Genomic DNA, 11,499 nt, shown 5'->3' on the forward strand with positions numbered 1-11,499 from the left:
AATTGGTACGTCCTCCTTACTCCTCTCACCTGCATAAGAAGGAGACAATGGAGACCTTGGCTAGAGCAGGGGACCCTCCGATGCTTAAGTCAGCGACAGGATTGTATAAAGGAGTTTTTGGGAGAGTTTTCTGCGTACCTTTCACCTTGGAGATATCTTACATTTATAAGGAGAGGAGGGTCCCATTGTACCAGGATTCTCTTCCTGATTTCTTGGATATTCGGTGTCAATCCATTTCTGGACTCCAACCGATCTCGAGATCTTCGGGATCAGGGATCCTTTTACTAGATTTTCGGCAAGGTATTTTGTTCTATGCCATTTTTTCCTTGCTCGGACTGATCCGGGTCGACTCTACTGATAAGTGAGTCTCGGCCTGCTATAAAGGGTGAAGCTACTTTCCAGATGTCGGACAGAATGGGACTGATTCATGATCAGTGTATTCTTTCATCCAGTAGCCGACTCTATAACTGACCTAAATATGGGTGGGTTTTATGGTCGGTCGGGTGGCTTCTGAGCATTGGGCCTTAGTCGGCCTCTTTGGATGTTGCTGCCTCATTTACCGAGTCAACTTCATGTATCTCGTGTACTTCACCTCATGGCTCTAGGCTTTGTAAGTCTCGGTCGGGATTCATTTCCTACGATCAGAGCTAAGTCTCTCCTTAGGCGTCATGTTTCTGACCTCGGTCGCGCTTGTTGCCTCGGAGTTCTGGAAAGTGTCAGTAGAGTTGGTCCATTCCATAACCGAGTCTCTAAACTTATTATATTTTTCCCCCAACAGATGTCATTAACAGACTGCTCAATGCCATCGAGAAAATTTGAAAAAATTCCAATTGCTCACAGTTTAAGAAATGCTACTCGATGTCATTAAATTGGTTTTCGATGGATGTCGATGCCATCAAAAGTCCCGTTGAATCGATAGCATGCACGAAAACTGCATAAGTGCGCGATTTATTTCCTATTCTGATTGTGATAATATATATGTCGGGTCTATTCCGGATTAAAGTATATAAGGGGTTTTCTAAGATGTTACTTAGGGTTCGAGAGAAAAGCTAGGGTTTTCAATTAGGTTTTTACGTTGTTCGAATTGGTTAGTCCATCTATCTCTTACAATATCATCTTCATGATAGATTGTTTGTCGATTTGTGTTGTGGTTTTTTTTTTTCGTGAGGATTTTTCATATAAAACTGATGTGTTCTCTATGTATTTACTTTCCATTTGATTGTGTGCAATATGTCAAATTACGGAGAGGTCCAATCGATCGAACGATTAATGTCTCTTGATTCGGCGTAGATCAAAGGCATCCGTTCAACAACTAGCAATGTGGGAAATGGATGAATGGATTAGATGTTACTCGGGTAACACTCACCTTATTGAGTGTTACCCTCACTATGGGGCCCACCTTGTTGTTTTGTTGTCTATCCATGCTGTCCATCCGTTGCTTTAGATTGTTTTAGGACAAGGTCGCACAAATCACGCAGATTCAAATCTTAGGTAGACCATACCACAGGAAACAGTGGTGAATTGAGTGCCTTACCATTAAAACTACCAAATGGCACATTGTAGGTGGATTGGATCCGTCAATCAATCGGATTTTAGAACTGTCATCTAATTAATTTGCCTGTGACCTGGACCACAGAAATAGTCTTATGCCCGTGGCTGTGTGGCCTCACAGAGATGTGTAACAAATTCAGTCTGTCAATCTGTTTTGCAAGAACACACTTGGATAGGAATAAAAAATTCAGGTATATCCTAAACTCAGGTGGGACACACCAAATGAAAAAATGGGAACGGAAGCATTTACTGTTGAAACCTTCACGGAGCTGACCTTAATGTTTACATGATATCCAAATCCACTCGACTAGGCATAAGTATCTTCCTGATACAAAACTTCTGTCAACCGCAGGCGTTCAATTCCCACTGTTTCGTGTTGTATGGCCCACATGGGTTTTGACTCTGACTGATTTCTAGACTCCTGTCCAATTGTGCAAAATAGATGGTCAGAGTATATTTGCCACGGACATCTCTTTATGCCCCACACAACCCGGGAGATGGGAATATCTCTTTGACCTGCAATCCGCTTCCCTGTCTATCATGGTTACGATGATTCGGACGGTTTAATTTAGTTATATGATTGCCACGTGTAAAAAATGAGTATGTGCCCAAGAACAGCAGGTTTGAAGGTGCATCTTGTCTTTTTTCTTCACACAAATCCTGGACTGATCAGGGCATTCACAAATCCTAGACTGATGACCATCATAGACTGCTATTACTTGATACACAAAAAGGAATTAAAATAATAAATAGAAGTCGTCAACGGCTCATATTTGGTGCAAAAAGGTCCATTTAATAAATGATTAGGGTTGTTCAACCAATACTAATCTTGTTTAACAGCCAATCATAATTTGGCCTATAAAAGGAACGGTCTAGATCATCATACGCATGTAACACATGCTAGGTATAGAAAAGGTGGTACAACGGTTAGAAGCAAAGTAATTATCTTTTTTGGGCTAAAATACCCTGGACGTACGACGTGTTTACATGGGTAGCAAATTAGGCGTGGCCCTGACCATACGGCCCACCTTGATCATGTATGTATTATATATGCACGCTATCCTTTAGTTTCCATCTCATTTTATAGCATGAGCCACAAAATTGAAACAGATCCAACTATGAAGTGTACCACATCATAAGAAACAGGGTGGGACATCAAAGTTTTGGATCGAGCTGATATTTATTTTTTGCCTTCATCCGGGTATGCGTGACCTATTCAATTGGTTGGACAGTAAATAAGAACTACAAAAATATTACTCTAGGCTTAGGAAGTTTTAAATTGTTGGCATTCAATCACTTCTGTTTCCCATGGTCTGGTCCACCTTAGATTTAAACCTGTTTCTTTTCTTTTTTCTTTTTCGTTTTTTCCTTTTCTTTTCTCGTTCGACTCAAATGATATGGAAAAATGGATGGAAAGCATGGATATACAATACATATATAAAGTTGAGACCCACACTCAGGTCGTTCCGTTGTGGGTGAGGTGGGGCCACACCTAATCCACTCCTCATTTTCATCATAGTGTAGTATCGGTCAGTGATGGAAAAGTTATGTGGCCTCCACCATGATGTGTCTTTGGCCAAAAAATGAAATAGATCCAAATATTGTTGGAGAATTACGGAAGGAAGCACATGAAGATAAATCAAGCAAAGTACACACAATTGCACAACCAAGTCCAAATACAAACAATTTGAATTTTATGTGAAAAAAGCCATGACATAAAGCAATGAGTATGGATTATGAAAGCTTGAAACCCTAAAAACGAATTAGAAAGCCCTAAAACTCCTCTATACGTAAATCCCAATTACATCTAATATATATAGTGTCATAAATTGAATAGGAAACAAACCCCACACTTACACAACTCCGAGTGTGTAATCGATGGGACTTCGATGGTATAGACAGACTTATCGAAGACCTTGATAGCATCAAACTTACTTCGATGACATCGAGTAACAATACCAAAACATTCCAATAACCAACATGGATTTTTTGAATTTTTCCGATAGCATTGAGCACTTGTCGATAGCATCGAGTGGTCTGTCAATGGCATCGACAGATCATGTTGCCTACAGATTTAAGATATCTATAATAATTTTTACCATGTCTTCAATCTTAATTATTCATATCTCATTATCTTCATCTTTAATTTTGTCTTGCATCATAGCTTCACTATCGCTTCTCATGCACACTCCGATTTTCATTTATGCATTTGTCAAGCTTACAGAAGTTGCATAAAACCTGAATTTCCCTATGAGAACCACCTTAATAAGCATGTTGGCAAGATTCATGCTCAAGTAAATCTTCTATAGAGCAATGCCTCCTTCCTTAAGTACCTGTCGAATAAAATGGTGGCTTACATTAATATATTTAATATGAGTGATAAACAGAATTTTTTGCCAAATTGATCACACTTTTACTATCATAATTAACTGGCATGGCCTCCTATCAAAGCCTCAATTGATTTAACATCCCTCTCAACCAAATACATTCCTTGAATGTTTCTGTTACCATCATATACTCAACTTCAATCATGGAAAGAGCTACCATAGACTAAAGCTTTGACATCTAACTAATCGCTCCACCCGCTAACACAAACGAGTAACCGAAAGTCGACATTATATTATCCACACTGCCCGCATAATCAGAATCTGTATAGCCTACTAGCTTGTCCCTTGATTTCTTAAATGATAAGATATAGTCCAACGTACCTCGAATATATCGAAGTATCCATTTCACCGCCTCCCAGTGTTGCTTATCGGAGTTAAACATGTATCTGCTACACCTATCGCATGTGAAATACCTGGTCTTGTACAGACCATAACATACATCAAGCTGCCAACTATGCTCGAATAAAGTACACGAGAAATATCTTGCTTTTCTTCATCTGTTTTAGGACACCGTTCTGAAAATAGCTTGAAGTGAGCCACATGGGAAATGTCAACCGACTTTGCCTTGTTCATCCCATACTTTATTAATACCTTCTCAAGTTATTCCGCTTGAGATATAGTATGCTCTTCTTCATATCTCTGTTTATATCAATGTCTAGAACCCTTTTTGCTGCCCTCGGATCTTTCATCTCGAATGTCTCAGATAACTGAGTCTTTAGTATACCGATCTCAGACATGCTATGACTGGTGATAAGCATGTCATCAACATACAAACTAAAATAATAAACTTTTTATCACTGAGTGTCTTATAATAGACACAATGATCATACTTACTCCTGGTAAACCTTTGACTCATAATGAAAGAATTAAACTTTTTATACCATTGACTACGCGACTATTTGAGGTCGTACAATGACCACTTCAAACTTTATTAGCTGCCCCTTGTATTTCAAAACCTTCTGGTTGATTCATCTAGATATGCTCTTCCCATTCCTCATGCAAGAAGGTAGTCTTCACATCCATATGTTCTAACTCGAGATCATATTGGATAACCAATGCCAATATGAATCTGATAGATATTTGTTTTACCATAAGTGTAAATATCTCAATGAATTCTACACTTTCTTTTTGAGCATATCCATTCGCTACCAACCTTGCCTTGTACTTATCTTGTTTCTTCTTGAAGATTTATTTACACGCAGTCACTCTACAACCAATGGAAAGCTCCACCAGCTCCCATATCTTGTTCTTGTATGAGGGTTTCATCTCATAATTTATCATTGCTTTTCGCTTTTTGACATCTACATCGTTAAACGCCTCCTGAAAAGTAGATGGATCACCCTCATCCGTAATAGACATTTGCGACGCCAGTCTATGGGTTGGGCTTGACCCATGGTTTAAGACCTGGCCGACTCCGAATCTAAGGTTGGGTTGAACTGTCGTTCTAAGATCAACAATATGATACACTTCTATCATGTTAGATAGTCAAACCTACCACCTCATGTACTAAAATGGTTGTTGAAGCCCAATTCGGGTCAAGCTGGGCATTTAGACAGGTGCATAGCTTATAGGGTAGACTTGGACATGTGTAGGCTGGGCCGTTCACTGCTCTCGCTCATGGGCCGGACTTGAGCTCATGACCTCAACGGTGAAACACATGCTATCTGCCATTGAACTATGGGTTCCTGGAGCACTATCAATGCCCTGGGTCTGGGCTTGCCCATTCATTAACCGAGATGCATTCCTGAACTGAGCCCAACCATATACTAATCAGGCGATGAATTTTAGCCCAGATTTGGCCCAATAAAAATATGCAAAGCTCAAACCCAGCCCAAATCAAAGTTTAAAAGCCCAAAAAAGTGGGCCAGGCCCAAAACAGCTTGGACACCCTTTTCAACGACACTGCAGGATGTATCAGGAAGCTAACAAATGTATGTTGATATGGTCTGTTGGCCGAATTTCTTTCAATATCTACCTCTTTCATCCATGTCTGGCCCACCTACTCTAAAGTGGACCTGCCTGATGAGATGTACAACCTAGAGTTAGCAGTCAGCCAATCCAAGTTCCTTCTCTTGAGCTGATCGGATGGTTGGAACTGCGTAATGGGCCATGACAAGAAATTTACATTGAGCTGATGATCGTCGATCAAAGGTTTAATCTTCTCACTCTCATTAGGTGTGACCCAAATAAACAGTGGGGTCTGCCTGTCTGATGAACGACTGTCCATTGGGTGTTGATAGAATGCGGCCTGGATCATAGCTACCATGCAGGGGCTCGTTTCCACCGTTGGATGGTACAATTTAGTCGAGAGAACATGCTATCATTATAGTTTCTTTCTTTTTTCATACAAGTGGGCCCATGGGATATTGATCCAGACGGTTGATCATGACTGGAAAAATACCAGCCCCCAGATTGCACCTGCTAATGCAAGGTATAGAATCTGTCCATCCCCACTATTCATCTACGGACAACATCTCCTCAATGAGACAATGCTAACCTTTCAATTTGTAGCATGTAGATGAACAGCTAGCTGTGAAGAGAAATACAGCAATTGTCCACATTCAACGAAAATGGCCAAATATTTATGGCTGGGATCAAATATGGATTATGGTCCATTCATGATGGGCCCAACAAGCCAATGGGTCGAAGTCAATGAACTATGGGCCGATAAAGTTTTATCTCATTGGGTATGTCAACGATATCGCTTGATCGAGAATCCTGTAATATCTCTTTCCTACTGGACTGGAATCGTCTACTGAAACACTCTAGCTTTGTGGTCCAACATGTTTTATATATAAATCCAATCCGTTCATCGGGTGAGAGCCGTCTTTTGAGCTGCACATACTTAAATATCAGTCCAATAAAAAATAATAATTAGAAAAAGAAAAAAAATCTTCAATTGGTCGTACCATTGGAAACAATGTAAAAACCTATATAAGTTCATGCAGTGTGGTCAGCCTGATATATTCAGTCAAGCTAATTTTTATATTTTCACTTCATCCTGACGAGTTACACCTGATTAACGGGTATGATGAAAGATACATAGGCCCCACACAAAAACCCATGGTTGGCATCCCATTTACTGAGGCCTATTATGATATTTATTTGCCATCTAAACTGCTCATAAGATCCCATAGACAAATGTCAGCTCAAATAACAAAACTTCTGCAGCTATCGAGAAAGTTTTAATGGTGAGAGTTTAATCCATACTTTGTCGTCCACTTGAGCCTTGGATCCAAATCATTTTTTGGTTCATATCTTAAAATGATCTAGTAAAATGGATGGACGGTGTGGATAAAACCTATACGTGACGGTGGGCCCTACAGAGGCATGCCTGGATGGAATATCGTACAGGTGGAGGCAGTGCGCAATTCGATCTGAAGGTTTGGCGAACATTTACTTCCAGAGGGCAAGGGTTGCGGACGCGGATTGGCTAATCCCCCTCTGGTCGGTGCTCTGTGGGTCCTACCATGATTTATGTGTTTCATCCAAGCCGTCCATCATTTTTTCCATATCATTTTATTATAAGAGACCAAAAAAGAGTTATATATCAATCTCAACTAGACCACATTACAGGAAACAGTGTTGAATGAGCATCAACCATTAAAAACATTTTAGGGGCCATAAAAGTTTTGGATCAAGCTGATATTTGTTTTTTCCCTTCATCTGGGTCTGTATGATCTAATTAACAGATTGGATGTCAAATAAACAGTACAGTGGGCCTTAGGAGGATTTTAATAGTGGATATCCAATCACTATTGTTTTCCTGTGGTGTGGTCCACCTGAGATTTATATCCCTTTCGATTATAGGTCAGGCCCTAAAATGATCTTTAAAAATGGATGAATGGAATGGATGAAACACATACATTATTGTGAGGCCCACAGAGCACCAACGGCTGGTGGCAGGGGGAGAAGCCAACCCTTTCCCAAGGGTTGCCCGACTTAACTGGGGCTATAGGCTCAAGCGGGTAAGAAAAATATGAAACAGTTGGAACTAAACGCCTGCCATTGAAACGTTCGTGTGGCGAAAGATCCACCTTCCCATCTGTTTCTCGGTATTATTTTATGGCATTGACTCGAAAATGAGCTGATACCAAGCTCCAGTGGGCCACATGACAGGAAAAAGTGAGATGGAACGCCCACCGTTAAAACATCCTAGCACCATTTAGGGCCATTAATTGAGCTCTAGATCCACTTCATTTTTAGGTCTATATTCTAAAATGAGCTAGAAAAACAGATGGACGGGCAAGGATTTCTGAAAAATATCAAAATAGGCCTCACATAAAGTCAATTTTTGAGGCAGATGTTTGATGGACTTTCCATATAAGGAGGGTTGCCTGACCGTAGGTGCGCCCATAATAAATCCACTCTATTTATCTGTTTAGTCTCCTCATTTTAGGCATTGACCAAATATGAAGCCAACCAATGCTAAAGTAAGGCGAACGAACATAAAACAGAAGGGATTAATCAACACTGAAACATTTATGGGGCCACATAGTGTTTATAACCAATTCACACCGTTCACTTGTTTTCTGGATCATTTTATTGGATGGCTCAAAAATGAGGCCGGTATCAAGCTCCAATGACCCAAATCACAAGAAATAGTGGTGATTAACCCCCCCTTGAAACATCCTGAGACCATTTTGGGGCTACTTTGAGCTTTTCAACTGCATCATTTCACAGCGTACCCTGAAATGAGCTGGAAGGACAGATGAACGGTCCATGGCTGAAAAGGTAGGTGGCCATGGGAAAAATCCCTATTTAATTCATCAGGTGCGTGTAGGTGACTATGGAAATACCATAGGTTAGGCCTATCCTTACAATCGTTTGAAGTGGGTTCGGCCTCTTTAGTCTAAAAAAGATGATGACGCTGTAAGCACGAGTTCAATTTTAAGTAAATAAAAGGTCTGACCTTTTCGGCTTCCCTTTTTATAGGTTCCGTACTAGTTCGGAACATGTACCAAACGTGTACTGGTACATGCCATTGATGTTCTAAACCATTCATTCGGTAGGGTGAGCATACACCTTAATAAGATATAGGAGCTTTCTTGAAAGTTAGGTTGGTCTTCTTAAAAATGTACTATTGTATTTGTTGTGAAAGCCTTTTTAAGTACAACTTAGAAAGTAAATTGCAATTTTAAACCTAAACACCAACATATATGCTCAGATATTTTTGGATGCCAGTGAAAAAAAAAAAAAATATCGTTTCCTTCATAAACCAATCAAAAAGGATATTTTTCAGCTCTTATTATTGTATTTGGACAGCAATATTAATAAAATTCATCTCTTCATATATGATTTTTGATAAACGAGCAAAAGCTGTATTTTTCAGAAGAGAGAGAGAGAGAGAGAATCTGTACATGAACGGGTCGTGCCCCACCCCGGCGCGGATTAGGTACTACCCCCGCTTGTTCGGAGCTCGGGACAGGTGGAGGCTCTAAGGGCTATTGAGGGGCCACTGTGATGTATGAGTTTTATCCACACCATTTATACACTTCGCCATATAATTTTAGATTATTATGCCAAAAATAAATAATATTCAATGGTTAAATGTACCACACAGTGGGTATTAAATTCCTACCCTTGAAAAAATCTTAGGAACCATAGAAGTTTCCGATCAAGATGATATTTGTTTTTTCATTTCATCCTGGTGTATATGGCCGTAACAACAAGTTGGATGGAAAATGATGCAGGGATGAACATGATGAGGATAACTACTCTGAATCCACAAAGCTTCTCTGGATTCCTCACAGGGACTTCTTGAATCCATGAGAAAAGAAAACAGAAAATAAAAATAAATTCTAATAAATTCAAAATTGATTAATTAATCAATAAAAACGAGTTCACAACCCTTTAAACAGGGGTACCAAGCAATGGGAAAGAAATCAGAATCAAACTACAACTAAACCTCCTAGAATCCACGACTTACTATAAATAGTAAACTTACCATTTATAGACGGTCATGATATCTACTAGTGTGCAAGGTTTTCGGCCAAAAATAGTAAGTGTCCTATTTGGCTTCACCAAACCATTCTCCTAATTATTCTAAGTTCTTTTTATGTTGGACGCAACTCCTAAAGCCTGACGGATGAAGAGTTATAATCAAACTAAAACTTACTATTTATAGTAAAATCGAAATTAAAACAGGGAAACAACAGTCGATCTAGGGGTATTTTGCAAATCCGGGTTTGTAACCCGGCGTAGCGGGGTTGGTTGGCTAAAGTAGCTCATTCTACCCCAAAATCATATATTTTACGCCTGATAACTCACGCCCGATCTAAGGTCCGACGATCTAGATCACTTCTATCGTCGACCGGGCCTTTTCTGATCCATTTTGGCTATGAAACTGTCCGCGACCCGGTCTACATCAGTCCCCTCCACTTCAAAAGAACCTGTCGTCGAGTTATTATCCTGCTCTGAGTCATGATACTCGATCAGGTCCGTGATATCGAAAGTCCGTGAGATCGCCATGTCATTTGGAAGATCAACAACATAAGCGTTGTCATTGATCTTTTGAATGATTGGGTTGGGTCTAATCTTCTTATTTTTCAACTTGTTGCATGTCCCGGTCAAAAATCTTTCTTTGCGCAGATGAACCATAACGTGGTTGCCCACCTCAAACACTTTTTGTCGCCGGTGCTTGTCCGCTTGTTCCTTATACTTCTCGCTCGAGGCATGTAGTTTGGTCTACACTTCCGCATGGATGTCCATGATCTTGTTTGCCATATGTTCTGCTATAATACTCGTACCTGGGTGCTTGGGCAGAGGGACCAAGTCAAGTGTGTGATGAGGCACTCGTCAATAGATAATCTGGAACGGTGATTTTCCTGTCGAGCAGTTCACCATGTTGTTGAATACAAACTCTGTTTGAGACAAGGCCAAATCCCACTACTTCGATTTTTCTCCTAAAATACGACGAATGAGATTTCCCAACGTGTGATTCATAACTTCGGTCTACCCATCAGTCTATGGATGGTAAGCACTGCTAAATTGAAATCATGTATCGAATCGAGTCCACAAAGTCCGCCAAAAGTGCCTAGTGAACTTCGTGTCACGATCATAAGTAATGGTCTTGGGGACCCTGTGTAACCGTACGACCTCCTTGAAGAATAGGTTCACCACGTGTGTTGCATCGAGGGTCTTCTTGTATGAGATAAAGTGCGTCATCTTGGAGAAACGATCTACCTCCACGAACACCGAATCCATGCCACATTGTGTTCGTGAGAGACCAAGCATGAAGTCCATTGATAAATTCTCCTAAGAACCGTCAAGCACAGATAACGGATTATAGAGGCCCTTATTCTGAGATTGCCTCTTGAAGGTCTGACAAATATGACAACGTTGTACGACTTTTCCCATATCACGTACTAATTGTGACCAGTAATACCGCTCTTCCACAAGAGCTCACATCTTATCTCGCCCAATGTGTCCACCGAGGCCAACTCCATATATCTCCTGAATAATCTGCTCCCTCAGAGAACTTTAGGGGATGCACAATCGATTTTCTTTGAAGAGAAAATTGTCCTGTATATGAAGGTCACTGGGGTGACCTTCTTGGCAC

Source organism: Magnolia sinica, chromosome 19 (genome assembly GCF_029962835.1).
Source record: "Magnolia sinica isolate HGM2019 chromosome 19, MsV1, whole genome shotgun sequence".
Taxonomy (NCBI): domain Eukaryota; kingdom Viridiplantae; phylum Streptophyta; class Magnoliopsida; order Magnoliales; family Magnoliaceae; genus Magnolia; species Magnolia sinica.